This window comes from Patiria miniata, unplaced genomic scaffold (genome assembly GCF_015706575.1).
Source record: "Patiria miniata isolate m_02_andy unplaced genomic scaffold, ASM1570657v1 HiC_scaffold_6, whole genome shotgun sequence".
Taxonomy (NCBI): Eukaryota; Metazoa; Echinodermata; class Asteroidea; order Valvatida; family Asterinidae; genus Patiria; species Patiria miniata.
Window position 1 is genome coordinate 18,145,750 of NW_024037073.1, and position 17,010 is coordinate 18,162,759.

Consider the following 17,010-nt stretch of genomic DNA (forward strand, 5'->3'; position numbering starts at 1 on the left):
GACACTGTTGAGGGAGAAAAAAACAATATTTTGTCTAAATCTTCAGTCTAGTTTGTCTATTTGTCATGATAAATCACCTGGCCGCAGTTCAATTTAATGCATTACTTAATTTTTGAGATAGTTTGTCGACCATGACTATCGTTTCCGAGCAAAAAGTGTGGAAATTGGTCTGTTTGGACTGGGACTGCACTCTCGCCAACTTTTTCTCCGCGTTAACACAAGACACTGTTGAGGGAGAGAAAACAATATTTTGTCTAAATCTTCTGTCTAGTTTGTCTATTTTTTATGATTAATCACCTGGCTACCGTTCAATTTAATGCATTACTTAAAATTCCATCCAAAGATGATCACCCTTAAGCAAGACTGAAGCCCATCGGTATTTTAAAAACGGATGCCTATACGTTCCATTGCACCATAGCGCCATTTTAGAGCCTTTCATCCACATTTCACACTAATTAATACGATGCTCAGTTTGCAGTCCTCTACACGGCTTACACCCTTCAGGGTTTTTTTGAGGAATCCTCAAGGTCATGGCCAACAATATGCTCAAATACTGAAGAATTTAAGGGCATACAAATCGTGATTTGGTCGGCGTAGGCAATTTCGGACCGGTTCACTGGCCTGCACCCCAACGTTGAGAAATGAAGCCCGCCATCTGTCGTTAACGCCAATGTCACAGCGCCAAAGAGTGCCGCCCACCGTAGCCTTAATGTGAAACTCTTTTCTAGTTGTCACCAAACACAAGGCCTCATTCACACGTCAAACGAAAGCTCCAAATCTATCATTCTCCCGTTCCGTTTGTCAGCAATAACAAGGATTTTCCCAACGACGAGTATGGGTCTAACAACGCGGCTTCTGGTCCCGGTGGCTTGCGTCCTGTTCCTGGTCGGTGGCCGGGTCCAATCGCAGGGTGAGTTTCACTCCAACTATTTTTTTTATAGCTTCCTTCCCTGCATGGATCCAACATTTTTAAACTCATATCTTGTAGACCTATACCCACTTTTTGACACGTTTAACTACGACATGTTTTCATTTAGATGTTTAAATTTTGACATGTTGCACTGGATAAACCGTTAAGCATTTATAATAATATAATAATAATAATTAACACTTATATAGCGCCCGGATCCATAATATGCTCTTAGGCGCTGTACTCATTAAAAAGATTTTAAAAATTGCAGCATAAATATGTTTAAAATGGTGAACATGTAGATCAATACATACAATTACATTACAAGTCCAGTGAGGAAAAATGGAAAAAAGTGAGGAAAAAAAAAAAAGTGAGGAAAAATTAGCCATTAAGAAACCATACTTTTTCTTTTAGCATTTAGCCATTAATAACCGTTTTTGTGTGTGAATTTTTTGCATATTTCGAGAATCATTTACAGAAGTTGGAGCCAGACTTTAATGGAATTTCACTTATTTCAAGTTACATTAAGTAGAATGTACAAATGCAACGATAGGCCTAACCTACTTATTTTTCATGCCCACCCCCCCCCCCCCCCCCCCCGCACAAGATTAAAAGTGACCCCCCGGACCAAGCAAGTGGGGTTGCGAAATCCCCCTGCCCGGGACGCGTAATTTTGATTCCCAAGACGGTTGGAGCCAAGTCGTGAATAATTTAGTTATTTCGATAGGGCCAGTATGCTTTTTTTTCTCACAAATATCTTCAATGAGAAAGCCCCTAAATTGAACAGTGTCTTCCTAAAATGACACCACAGCAACAACGTTCTCGGTTGTTAATGTTTAAAGAAGTGCACTTTTCAATAAAATTCACCGAAAAGGAATGTCAAACAGTTTTCATACATTTAAGAACATTTAAAGTTCAATAAAATGTGTTCCTCAGAAAAAAAAACATCTCATGGACCCTTTAAGCGAACGTAGACTGTGCAGACAGTACGCGGCAAATTTGAGCCGGTGTCATATAAAAATCGGACTCTCATGAAAATCGGACTCTTTTTCCCCTTTTATTGGTAAAACCCTCTCACGTGACCGGTCCCCCTCCTAATTATCTATGCATGAGCATGCGCAGTACCCCCAATGAGTCCGTACTTCATAAAACCTAAATTCATGCTACTCCGGGTTCAACTTGCCGATCGTCTGCCAGGTATGTTGCGTCTGTAAGGGTTGTCGGCAACATTAGTTAAGAAACGTTAAGCGTTTCTTACGTCAATGTGAAAACTAGGCTTTACCGTCCGCGACTAACGAAAAGATAAAAAATAAAACATGGCAATGGATACTGACTTTACTTTTAACAGATGCCACATTTTGGAACGACCAGGCAAAACAGACGTTGCAGAGTGCCCTAAACCGCGAGCGCACGTTGAACAAGAACGTGGCTAAGAACGTGGTGTTCTTCCTAGGGGACGGCATGGGGGTGTCCACCGTGACTGCGGCGCGGATCCTGAAGGGGCAGAACATGGGCAACCCGGGGGAGGAGACGGTGCTAAAGTGGGAGGAATTCTCCAGCGTTGCCCTGTCGAAGGTAGGCGGACAAAAATACAGCTCTCTAAAACGTTCGGGTTATATTTTGACCCGGAATCCGAGTTCTTTTAGGCCTGACACGTTTCAGGGTCCAAATGACATTTTTCAGGGTCAAAATGACAATTCGTCACCGTTTTCACGAAGAGCCACATATCTCCAAAATTACAATTTTTTTCGATTTTGATTTTTTTCGACATTTCGCATTAAAACAATGTACTTAACCATTTTGACATGTTTCTGTAAGCAAAACATCATTAATTTCTAAGTTACATTAATGTTGCAAGGGGCAGAAATCTCGATAACTGCATTTTGCGTTTTCACGAAGAGCCACATACATTTTGGCCCTTTGAACGCGTACAAAACCCATTGCACGGAAATACGTAAAAGTAGGTCAAATGAGATTTGCGTTTTCACGAAGAGCCACATATCTTTGTTACATTTTCAGGCGCGCGCGCGTACTCACGCGCGCCTATGGAAATACACGTTGAACAGAAAGGGCCAATATGTCGGAAACGTGAATTTGCGTTTTCACAAAGAGCCACATATCTTTACTAATTAATTTCCACTAATTAACTGCTTTATTAAGTCTTATTACCGGGTTTATGTAAAACTTCAGCTCACGTAGAATCGTGTGTGATGGTTTTCTTGCTGCACAAAGTTGTTGCAAAGTAGTATTTCTTGCAGTTTTAAAAATGAGAAACTTCTTTTGTGATTATCTCGAAAACACTTTACTTCAAAATCAACATAATATATATAGTATGTGGCTGTTCGTGAAAACGGTGACGAATTGTCAGGGTCAAAAAGACCCGCAAAATGTGATAAAGAAATGTCGTTTTGACCCGGAAAAGTGTCAGTTTCCGGGTCAAATCAGACCCGGGAGTTTTTAGAGTGATAGGCCACACTTTTCTTTAGCAAACGAGGACGCTGCAACGATTACACATTTTGAACTGAGAAAACACACTCTAAAAACTCCCGGTCAGATTTGACCCGGATTCCGGATTCTATTTGGCCTGACACTTTTCCGGGTCAAAATGACACTTAATTTCCTGGTCAAAAGAACACTATTCCGGTCACAATGACCCGGAAAAGTGTCATTTTCGACCCGGAAAAGGGTTGAGCCCAAAAGAACAAGCATTTCGGGTTAATCTGACCCTGATGTTTTTAGAGTGTATTTACAGTTTGAGGCTTTGTGTGGTAAAACATCGGACTGATTCTCTCTACACTTAATCACGGTTGCTCTTTGGATATGACATGAGGTCGAGTTTCCAACGACCTTTTCTCTGTTTGTTCGTTTTGTCCCTATAGCTGTTTTCCCACAAACCCTGACCAGCAGTGGCCTCTTTACTGTGGACGTTCGTAATGCAAAAGACATATGGGTGTCATTATCAGCGTCCAGACTCCAAACCGGTTTTAAACATAGTGTTTAAAACCGGCCAAGCACATATTTTGTTCCTTCTCGTTAATAAGCACTCACGAGACGAGGCAGGATTTTTAGCTTCATGTTCTTTTTATCAATGACGGTTGCCGGACCTACGATATAATTTAAGAGACGTCTATATGGTTTATTAGGTCAGTGAACTAGACCACCAATTGGTGTGCTATAGGCATTTTGTATAAACATCCAGCGGAATATTTATGGGAGGCCCAACTAGATCTGTAAAATACATGGTCTGTATAAAATCCAGTTTTCCAGTCACTTCTGTTTATATTTGGTCCAAATCTGAAGCTATGAAACAAGCCAGCATACACACACGCTTGACTTTCGTTAAAAAAACCTTCTTCCAAACATTTTTCGTTGAATAGGTAGTTCTACATGCTGAATACACGTGTTCGTCTATACAGTCCGCTCCACGAACTTACCATGTTTTCTGCCGTAGCCTTGATCTCACGTAACAAAGAAAGTCATATGAAATCCGCAGAATGATGTATGGAACCGAAACCAACCTGACTTTAGGCCTAGATGTATAATTGGGAATTATTGTTAACAAATACCAACAAAACACTTGCTCGAAAGCTACAAAATAGATGATGCACGACAGCTTTAACCTTTAAGGCCCCATGAGATGAATTTTTCTTTGGAACACATTTTTGTAACTTTCTACTCCTCTTAAATGTATGAGCACTATTTGACCTCCCTTCTTTAGTTAATTTTATTGAAAAGTGCACTTATTTAAATATTGAAAAATTTTCCGTGCTTTTCCAAACAACTGAGGTTGCTATTGCTGTGATGTAATTTTAGGAATTTGCTGTGATGTCATTTAGGGGCTTTTTCATTGCAAATATTTGTGAGAAAAGTTTGCTCATTGGCTTACTGCTGTGTACTGACACAACAACGAATCACCAAAGAAAAGAACATTCACGACAACAAAATCCCTACAATTCTGACGACTTTTCCTGCTGAAATAAATGTAACATTGACGTTTCTGCCTGAAATGAAATTACGCTTTTGCTCATGAATATGTAACTTTCTCATTAGGTAAAAACCAAAAAGGCACCAAAATTCCCTTGAAAGTGGCAAAACGAAAATTGAAAATCAGGTTATATGGAACACAATCTTGCTTTTTAAAGGAGTGCTTAAAAACCAATAACATTGCGTGGGCCCTTTAACCATTGGCCAGGCCAGACTGTACAATTTTTTTGGGGGGGGGGGCAAACTACGGGCAAACAAATCATTTTACGGTTGGGGGCAAGATGGGGGGCTTTTCAAAAACTCATAGTCACGTAATTATTTAGGTACACATAGCCGCGTTTTAGGACCATTCGCAGAGGGTTTCCAGTCATAAATATACAGTAAAATATCGACTTCGAGTCTCGTATTGTTTCGTTTACCTTACATTTTTCGCTTTTGTTCGATTTTGTTTGGAGAGGGGGCGGGGAGTTGCCCCTTGCACTCCCCCCCCCCCGCCCCTAGCGTCGTCACTGACCTTAACCCTCAAGGTTTCTATCATTTGAAATTTGCAGAATCTTGTTGAATTGGGCATAGTTAATGGGGTTACCATTGTCAATTAAGAGTTACACCCTGACTTGAAAATACCTGAAATACACTACTGTATTTTTAGCTACATCAAGCCCCTTTTTGGTATTAAATCATCCTGTTTTCTGAAAAGTGTCCATCATGGAGTGTTTGCAGAATGTCCAAAAATGATCTGAAAAGTTGCCAACCTTCCCAAACTTTTGAAACCTTCCTTTCCGGCATGACCCATTTGAAAAGAGGGCACAGGCAATGTCTGTACAGCTTCAACGATTCCAATAGTTACCATGCGCATTGCTGACGATTCCCTCACCGTAGACTGGCTATATAAACTTACAATTTGAACAAGTGCGAGTGCACAATAAGCTTTGGTCCTTTCATATGCAACCCATACTTCAGATGTTTACCTAGATTTATAGCGATTTGTGATAAATATCACGTGACTAACATTACTGCACACATTTTACCTCCATTTACAAACTTTTCAAAAACATCTTTCCGAATCGCTAAAAGCAATTTTTGTTAAGTATTTTCATTGATTTTGTTTGCTTTTTTTGTAAATTAAAATCTGGTAGTTATATTTTGTGGGAAACTTAGGGAGCTTTTTGGTAAATTTTCCGGAGACAGACCGACCGACCGATCGACCGACCATACCACCGAGTGACATGTACAAGCTCCTGCCAGTCTGAGAGTTTAAAAACCGCAGATGCGGCAATGACGCACGTACGTGGCATGACATTCATTTTTGCCCTGCGGCAGGTCGCGATATTTTTTTAATCCGTGAGCGAGTGAAGCAATATATCACGAACAATTCAATAGTTTCAATGGAAAAAAATATGTTTATTCGTAAGAAAAGAACAATGACGCCAACACCATTGTAGCTACTCGGTCAACTACAGCACGAACGTCTGTCGTCTAGCCTGCCTAATCTTAGTAGTCTAGTCCATATTGGATAAAGCAACTATGGATCGAAAAATTCCTGGTTCAAATCCAGTACCGATGCCCATTTTTCATCGAGAATTTTCTTCTGCAAATGATCTATCGTTGGGATAACTTTAGTTTTAAGGGGCAAAAAGAGCCCGAGAACCTGAGTGTCTTGCAGTGGTTCTATCGAAACTACTGATTTTTTTTCATGAATGGCTTCACCCACCTACGGAAAACAAAATATGTCGCCAGGCCAGAGGTCAATAATAAGTCATTTCGGTATACCAACTGCGCATGTGCGCATCATGATTTGACCATTTTTCTCTTTCGTGATAAACATTTCATCGTATGCGTGCAAAAGCATAGCGCGGGGTACCAGCAAAATTGAAGAGATCGTCGTGTTCTGAAATAACATTTTGCCAAAAAAAAAAACGTTTGAACATGCAGCGAAGTGTTTTTAGGTGTCTTGTGTGTCCAAATGTGTGTGCGAACGAAAGTTTCCATCTCTTTTCGATTGCACAAAAATTACACAGAATGCAGATTCGGTTACCACGTCCCCCATGGCCTCGTGTGCATTTATCTGCCGCCTTTATCCCGAAAAATTCGTCAAATCTTGTTGTGTACCAGACTATTTTGAAATACCGAATTGACATATTATAAACATACGTCTGTAGTGACGTCTATAGGCCTATGACTTCAATCAAAAAGAAAAGTAAAACCAAATTTCACGGCTTTGATTTCGTATTGAAAAGGATGAAATTTAACTAACTATGCCAGAATATCATGAGCAACGGTTAGCATATTTTACTGGCTGGCGGGGCCCAATTTCATGGCGCTGGTAACCACCGAATTCCGCGCTTATATGATCAATATGTGTGTTAAACCGCGCAAACAGAAAAATGTTGTGCTAACCCTGTAAGCAGTAAGCAAATAATCCTTAGTTACGGGATGTACGCATGCGCTGAAGCCAACATTCCTCGTTATCCCGTACTCTTTATATAGAGATCAGGGCCCAATTTCTTGGCTCTGCTAACCACAGAATTCCGTATTTACGATCACCATTTTGTGGTAACCGCCCTAGCATAACATTTCTGTGCCAATCCTGTAAGCACAGAAGCCCTAGTTATGGGATGTACGCATGCGCAGAAGCCACCAAAATTCCTCGCTTACGCGTGAAATACGCTCACCGTAGGCAAGGAATTTTCTCCTACAGTAAGCAGGGATTGTTCGCCTACGGTAAGCAGAGCCAAGAAATTGGGCCCACTGCATGGTACTTGAACTGATAACCCATTTTGTTAAGCAAAATAAGTTTCCTTGCTTAACGGCTCCATTTTTGTTCTAGATGCTCCGATCTGTGCTTGCATTGGAAGTACATGGGTTATCATGAGTGCTTAATTCAATGGTAAGCAGGTAAAATTGGCACTGCTGGTAACTTGTTTTGGTACGAATTCCATGTAGCCCTATGGAAATCACACAATCGCCGCCAAACTGATAACATTTCATCTCACATTGTGTTACAATAGAAGACAAATTCATTAGGCTTGGGAAAACTGAAAACATCTCAGGAAAAAGGTGTTTTCAGAGCACATTTTGGGTGCAAACATCGTCACGTTCGGAAAGCCGATCACGTAGGCAGCCATATTGAAGAATCTGGAAGTCTGCCGTGCGTATGACAATGCATTAGCCAACAACATTGCGGTACCTCATCATGAATCTTTAATTTCTCATGAATATTTAATTTATTAAATATTCATAAGTCTAATACTTTAACGGACACTTTAAATATATCAAATGATCTCAATGCCGGCAACGTAGCGCGCGTGGTGGAGCGGATAAGACTGGTGTATTTAATAATGACAGATTGAGAGCTCTCCAGGTTCGATTTCCATAGATGATCGTTAAGTAAATAACTGATTAATATGAGACAAACAGAAAGAAGGGAGGAGAGGGTGAGAGTCGAGGAGGGAAAGTAGAGAAAATAACGATACAGGATGTAACTTTTGGCGCCTCAAAATTACATTGAAATAAGTGATGTCCGTAGATATGGATTTTTTTCAATTGTATTTCTTTTTTTATCTTTTCACTCCCAACACAGACCTACGGTGTGGACAAGCAAGTTGTATCCTCGGGCTCTTCAGCCACTGCGTTCTTCTGCGGCGTGAAGGCCAACAACAACATGTTTGGTCTGGACTCCAGAGGGCGAGATGGAGATTGCGCGTCTAGTATCGGTGCAGCAGTGGATTCCTTCCTGATCCTAGCCCATCGGGCAGGTAACCAACTTAGTCCCTTTTCCGGGGCCGATTGTAGCACCGTATAGCATTTAAAACTACTGAGGCAAAAATACCTCTGCTTTTTTTTTTTTTGAAGATTGCACTACTTTTGGACCGAGGGTATGTAAACTTGGTGTTTGAAAGCACATGAGCAAGAAAGTGTAATGACTTTTTGACATGTACTACAGTAGGCCAATAGAGAGCTTTGAAAGAACGCCCTCAATGTGGACAGGTTCATTTTGCTTTGTTTAAATTCAAAGAAAATTATGAATGTACACATTTTGTCCATTCATGCGTATCACAGACCATGGAGGAAGGGTTCTTTCACGACCCACCCCACATCCGGGTACCAAAAGTCAGCGTCGCCATTGAATAAGGTCCATATCACGGCACAGGTAGTGATCATTACGCAATTTTGATAAAGAAGTCGCAGTTACTTTACATGAAAATAATCCCTTCTGTCTATACTGAGTTTACAACGCACGAAGTGGTTGCTAACCAAACGCTTGCCTATGGTGGCCGACCACGCGGAAACCGGATTGCCTTTGGCCACGTGGTACTTTTACCTCATACAATCAGAACCTATCGCCTGCATGTCAAAAAAAAATGTTACTCATATATAACTCATATAGTGAGTTGTGCTTTCAAGTATACCAAATCTTGCTTGTGGTGGAAACAACTCATCGTGTGAAAACGCTTCCTTTTTTCGAAAGGAAAATCGACTGGTTTCGCTACCACGTCCCGTGTGACTCACGCTACACCGGCTGCTCTCTACGCCCACACCCCGAAGCGCTCCTGGGAAAACGACGGCGACATACCCACGGAGGAAGCGGCCAAGGGCTGCACGGACATCGGGGCGCAGCTTGTCGAGAACGGCCACGTGTTCGATGTAAGACTGGTTTCCTACAAAATTTGGATTCATATAAATCTAGACCCTTTTACCTGTACTACCGGTCTACACATATCGATGTGTTCACATTGTTCTGTGAACCGAGACATGCGCCGTGCCGCAGTGTATATAAGGTCAATGATTCGTATTTCGTTAGTCCGAAATTTTACATTTCACCGGCTCAAAATATCAGTCCAGAACCATTCACAAGAAATATAAATTTCATATCTCCCTGGATGAGCATTTTCACCAAGCAATTTTTTTATCAAATTTTTCGTAGTACTTGTGTTACCGTTACTTTGTCTTCCACCAATTATTTGTTTAGCTAAGTTTGCATTGGCCCATAAAGTCATCGAGGACAATTACCATAAAAATGTCCCTACAAATAACATATTTCACAGTACGTATAAACATTGCTTGTCCTTTGTGAGTTCATGCTAAAACTTTTCCCTCAGAAACATTATACAGTCCGTCCTCGTGGACACGAAACGAACAGTTTTGATATTGGTTTTTATATGCATGTACATGTGTACATGCATTCGGCGAGCGGTTCAGTAGGGACGAATACAGGCACGTCATCACTGTACACTAACAATTAGGTCCCCTTCAAATCCCGAATTCTCGAACTGTTTTTTTTTCTCAGGTGGTGTTAGGGGGCGGCCGCCGGGAGTTGACCGACACCAACGAGACGGACCCCGAGTACCCAGACGAGGTCGGACAGCGGACGGACGGCCGCAACATTATAGGTATTGAGACTCGACCAATATTGGTATCACCCCGCCGCACACGAGAGCTACGCGCTGAGCAAAGAGTCATTCGAGGCCGTTTGTTCAGCACGGAGCTCACAAATATCACCGTGTACGGTGAATTTTGTTGAGTTTTCTGCCTCACGAGGCCGGGAGGAAAATATGTATCCTCGCGACCGGAAAACTCGGCAAAAGTTCACCGCACATACAACGGGGATTTGTGAGCTACGTGCTGAGCAAACGGCCTCGAATTACTGTTTGCTCAGCATGTTGCTCTCGTGTGCAGCGGGTTTAAGGGTGCAACCCTGCAAAAAAAATCCCATAGACACTTAGTCTAGTGCTAAATGCGCATACTTCAAAATTCTTTTAAAAATACTCAGAACTCTCATAGGTATTGAAGCTGCACAGAAAAATGATGATCAATGTGTCATATTTCATTTTCTTTTCATTTTTTGGTGGGTTGACCATTGTCTTTTCGAGATATTCTCACCCAAAGAAGACGACCCCTATTTTCCCCAAAGCGGAAAAGTAGCCATCTTGAAAAACGATCCCTCCACAACATGGCAAAATAGCGCCACTTACGAGCCCAATAGCATCCAAAATGCTCAGAATTGGAAGCCCAAAGTCCGGGCCAGAGGTTCATTACCATATCTCTTTCAGTGGGGGGGGGGGGGGGGCTTTGGAACGCTGGAACATTTCATGATAATTTTTGTTAGAAACTCAAAATCTCAGTGGGGGGGGGGGGCGACTGGTAGCGACAAGGTTTCATCGCCCCCATCGCAACATGTATGACAACGCCATTGTTCAGAGGACAAACACAGTTTGGTATGAATTCTACCCAAAAAAAATACAAGATTGTAGAAATGTAATTTTTGCTATGTAGCAACATGTAAACCTACGTCACAAACCTTGTGAAATTACCTTCTCATAACTTTGTGAAATACGATTGCCTGATAAGCGAGATGTGCTTACTTGATCAACCTCTGCCAATGTTCTCTCCCAAATGGGTCAGTAGGCTCTGTTCTGTTTACATTAATCGGTGTATTACAATTACCCAAGGCCCCTTGAAAATTGAAATCACCTTAGAAAACATGAGGCTTGGCTATAATCATAAGTGACCGACTGTTGTTTCCACTCTTACAACTCAGAGGAATGGATGGGCAAGAAAGCAGCGGATCGCACCAAGTACGTCTGGAACCTTGAGCAATTCAACAACGCGGATCCGGCAGAAACAGATGCTCTTCTCGGTATGCTCAAACCATTCAAACAGAGTGGGTACGGGGAGACGCTATTTTCTATTAACCACTAAATGAGGTTGTTATTGATGTCAAGTTGTTTGCCTTTGACCTCAGGTCTGTTTGAGCCGAGTCACATGCACTTTGAGGTGGACCGCGCGGGTGATGAAGCTGGGGAGCCCTCTATCGCCGAGATGACGGCGAAGGCAATCAAGATACTGCAGAAGGACCCCCATGGCTACTTTCTCGTTATTGAAGGTATTCTTGTCAGAGTATTTGAGGAATTACTCTATAAACGGTATAACATCCGTAATGGAAGCCATAAAGTATTTGCAATTCTAATAATACTAACAACACCTGGAGGACGCAAAAGAGAGACGTCACTGGGCAACAGCGGCACGAGGAGTGGCAGCCACAGCGGACTTTCCTTGCCCCATCAATTCTGTGCAAAACGTCGTGCTTCCAGGATCGGCTTGTACAATCCACCCGAGGACGCCCAACAGATGAGTCGCACAGTAGCGTTGTCGTCGAACTCGACGGACTACCACGAATACTAACATAATAATAATCTGGTACTTTTAATATGTACCGCTTTATATCAAAGCGCTGCACAATTTATTATAAGCCCTGTTCATTAGGCCATTATACAGTCGAAAACCTTTATAACAAGGTCATTGGGATTCGACCAATTACCTTGTTATAACAGGTACCTTGTATTAACAGTATTGGAAAACAAAGGAAAACAGAGAAAACGAAAGATTTGGGACCTAACTTTTTGCTTGTTATAAACATAACGTTGTATTAACAGTGCTCTTCTTATCAGGGTTCGACCCAAGAACAATGACGCAATGTTCCCCGTCAGGGTTCGAACCCACGTATATACTATTGCACTTGAGTTTAGCACCTCAGCCGTCGGACCACGGCGCTCCACAATTTAAACTACCGGTTAATCCTTGTATAGTAGATTTAAGCGAAGTGAATGTTTCTACAGAAGTAGAGTCAGGGGTGACACTCTGTATATTGTAGTTGTGTTCAAAATTGTTCGTAAAATGTAAATATGTCTCGATCGATTTTTCTTTCTCCTCGACGCCCACAGGTGCCCGCATTGACCACGCCCACCATGGAAGCAATGCAGCACGAGCCCTGACGGACACTCTTGCGATGGAGGAAGCCGTGATCAAGGCAATGGAATTGACCAACGAGGAGGACACGTTGGTCATCGTAACTGCTGACCACAGCCACACTATGTCCTTCGGCGCTTACCCGCTGCGGGGCAACCCTATTCTAGGTAAATGATTGGAAGTGTTGTTTTGTGGTGGGATTGTTTTTGTTGATTTTGTTTCATGTCGCCGCTGTCGCTGTTGATGATGTTGTCGACTGTGCTGTTACTATTGTTACTGCTTTTGCTGTTGCATTTAAAATTGTTTCATATGTTGCTATACTGCTGCTGAGTTAATGGAGGCTGGAAGGCGAATATTGTTAAAACCGGCGCCGCTATTGTCGCTTTTATTACTGTAGTTTGAGTTTGTGGCCACGCTGTGTTGCCGTTGCATCTGAAGTTGTTTCCGCTACTTATACTACTCTTGATGTTGAATTTGAGGTTGTTACAGCTGTAGCTACATGCTGTTGCTGTTGGATTTGAACTTGTTTCAGCTGCTGCTACTGCTCTCGCTTGTTTTTATTTGGACTTGTTTCAGCTGTTGTCACTGCTGTTGCTGTCACATCTGAAGTTGTTTCAGCTTTTGCTACGTCTCTTACTGTTGCATTTGAAGTTGTTTCAGCTGTTGCTATACTGCTCTTGCTGTTGCATCGGAAGTTGTTTCAGCTCTTACCACTACTCTTGCTGTTGCATCGGAAGTTGTTTCAGCTCTTACCACTACTCTTGCTGTTGCATCTGAAGTTGTTTCAGCTCTTGCCACTGCTCTTGCTGTGGCATCTGAAGTTGTTTCAGCTTTCGCTACTGCTCTTGCTGTTGCATCTGAAGTGTGTTTCAGCTCTTGCTACTGCTCTTGCTGTTGCATCTGAAGTTGTTTCAGCTCTTGCCACTGCCCTGTTGTTACTGTTGCATCTACAGTTGTTTCAGCTGTTGTCACTGCTCTTGCTGTTGCATCTGAAGTTGTTTCAGCTCTTGCCACTGCTGTTGCCTCTGAAGTTGTTTCAGTTGTTGTCCCTGCAGTTGTTGTTGAATTTGAAGTTGTTTCAGCTGTTGTCACTGCTCTTGCTGTTTCATTTGGACTTGTTTCAATGGATGGCTGGTGATGCAATTGTTGCTGCTGTTGCTTCTGTTTCCATACTGCTATTGCTACGTGTGTTGCTATATGATAACATCTTTTGTTTTCGTATGGCAACATCTTTGTTGATGATGGCGATGCTTTTTCTGTTGTTGACACCGAATTGCCGCTACTGCAATTTGTTGCAACTATAGTTGCATTGATCATGAGTCAGATTGACTTTATGAACTGGTTGATTTGAATGTTCCTACTTCAGATGCTTCACTCTGATACACTGATCTTCACTTTCCTTCCAAGTAGATATGCAGATATAGGTATAATACTGAATTTACGTAAGTGAGACTGGTTAATTTTAACTGTAGGATTATACGATGATGGTGAAGGCTCGGACGGTATGCCCTACACGACCCTGAACTATGCAGACGGGCCGGGCGGCGAGATAGAGAGAGACAGCTACAATGCTGTAGGGAGGAGACGAAACCTTACCAACGTGAACACAGGTAGTATATCAAGAGTTGTGCAAGGTGTATCAGAAAGGGTATTAAAAAGAACATGGTTTACAAGCTTCCCAGTGATACCTAACTTGTACCCCTTACATCATGGATGACTGAGCACATTGATTTCAAAACAGAAGTAAATACCGTCTTTTTACAAGCTGGATTGGTTCTCCTAAGTGAGGATGAGTTGTCCAATACTGTAACCATGAACTGCATGCTTAAAGGGTAGGCACACACAGACCAAAGGGATGCACGATTGTTTTGCCAGATCAGGTTACCACAAATCAGAGCAAATAAAAAGTGGTTTGAAGTCTTTGTAAACGACACTTGAAGGGCAATTGACCAAGTTTAAATGTAACAGGAACATGAAAAGGGTGACACTGTTGACCTTAATGTATAGAACGACCAAATAATTATATTTAAACAAAGAAACAGAAGAGAGATTTTTGGAAAAAGAATCATCCGTTCATTGTTTGGTTATGTTTTCAGGTGACATTGACTTTAAACAGTCGGCCATCGTCCCGCGCAGTTCCGAGAGCCATGCCGGGAGGACGTGGCCATCTACGCCAACGGACCCATGGCCCACCTCTTCCACGGAGTCCACGAGCAGAACTACATCGCACACGTGGTACGCTACGCCGCCTGTTTGGACTACAAGGAGCACTGTGACATGAGCAGCGCGCCCTCTCGCCATGGATTCAACCTGCGGCTGATATTGGTCACTGTATTCCTGAGCGTGCGTTTTTGGATTTAGAAAGTGACTCAGTTTCTCATGGGAATTTTTGTGGATCCGTATGATGTGCACCGAATACACAGAACTAAAAAGGAACATGTGAGAAAAATGTGTCATCGATTGACCAGCCTTCCTCAGTTGGAAATCGTGTACAAATCTATTGAAAGCAGTTGTACTGGGAGAAGAGTGTTATGTAGGAATTAAACAGAAGTTACCAAAGTTAAAGTGGGCTGTCCTTTGTATATTGGTACATAAATTCTCACCACTGGCCCTTTAGGTAGACACGTTTTGCTAAAAAAAGGTTTACCTTTTCGGAGACAAGGTAGATCGAGAAATTAATTGAATGTCTCCCTATATATTATACTTGTTTAAAGCCAATTTCTTAGCATAAGTTTGCTGTCACAAATACAAATAGCCTAAATCGATTCCTTGTGTGATACCAAAACAAAAAGATTTACAAGTTTGGTGAGGGTAACTTTAGGTTAGGTTTAAATGTTATTCATAAATACCTGTAGACAGTTTATCCATTCCTATTGGTCGAGAGCCCGTCACGTGGCCGGTCTTAAACGGACGATACAGACATTGTATATGGAATCCCGCGTATTGTTAAGCGTTACATTGTCTTTTCGAAGCTGTCCCCCTCCCACCCAATATTTTGATTGTAGACCTATAACAGTTTCAGCAAAATTTCATATTACGTCTGGTATCCAGCGATCTATGACGTTGAATAAACCGAGTGATGGAACCGCTTATTTCAAAGAGGTCTCACCATTTTTGTGAGCGTGTGATGGGTACTGGGCTTATGAAAGTGATTTGAAAAAAAAGTGGGGAAGGGGTTGATCCACGGTGTGTGGTAAAATAACTGACTGCATTAATTACACAATTTGGCTATGGGCAGAGATTGCAGGGAGGGGGACATTTTTTAACACGATTTTACTACTGTCATGGAAGAGGAGCGGGTCGGCTCCTGTCAAGGAGGACTCTACCTATGGTTGAGGGGTGTGGACCTCTTGAAATAACATTCAAAAGCCTTGGATTAGTGGTGTGAATCTTGATAAGCCCATTTATTTAGATTAACTGGTGTTGTGACATCAATGGTATTGTAACAGCAAGAGTGATGATTAATGCATTGGTACAGGAAACTCAGCCAAAGAAATATTCCAGATACAAAAGAAAGAACGCCCCCGAGCCAGCGTGCTCTCACTCCCAGCCACCTACTGCAGTAAATAATATGGGTTCGAGTTGGTTACCTATGCACGATATGCACATTTCGTACCGTTTGGTTTAATCCAGCCATAAACTTACTATCAGCATACGGACCTGACCCTATCACCCTCCAAAAAGGTTCAATTCTGCACACATAACGGCCAGCAACCATCAAGTTTTCTGACCTGGCAGCAGCTAACCAAAGCACTCGTTCTGAGTAAAGTTATTGCTCCGCAATGAAACGGTTTTAACTTTCAATGACAGTCAATTGATAATACAATTTACCTCTGAAACTATCCCAAAAAGAATCAATAATTAATTATGTCAACCAAAACCTCAGATTCAACAAGCATTTTTTTTAAATGTACACGAAAGCTTCGGAATCGGAAAGCGATCGGAAAGCGATCGGTTGGTGGTGTCCCCCCCCCCCCCCCATCCCCGACCCCGGCTACGCCACTGCGAAGAAGCACGGTTCAAACGTAATAACATGGTACTGTGACTGCAATTTCAGTGCGGGAAAGTAGGAAATTCATTTAAACTTCATTGCACAGGCTAGAAAAGGCGTACAAGCTGTTGAAAATAAGCTGTTGACCTAATTGGTGATTTTTTTTGGTTTAATTTTTTTAATGAAATATAATTTACGGATCCTTCTTCTTGCCTTCAATGGCCTGGGGGAAATTGCAAAATTTCGCTTCTTTAAAGGTGTAGACCAGTAAATAGGCCCAGAATTGCCTAGCGGGCCAAATCACAATTTGTATGCCCTCATTTACTCTGTTTTTTAGAGCATTTTGTGGACCATGAATTTGAGGGTTTGTAGGCAAAAA

The 17,010-nt window shown here is 42.0% G+C and overlaps 1 pseudogene; it reads left to right on the top strand.

Annotated features, from left to right (window-relative positions):
- The first annotated feature begins 617 nt into the window (after positions 1-617).
- LOC119743572 lies at positions 618-15,199 on the top strand (annotated as a pseudogene).
- The last annotated feature ends 1,811 nt before the right edge of the window (positions 15,200-17,010 follow it).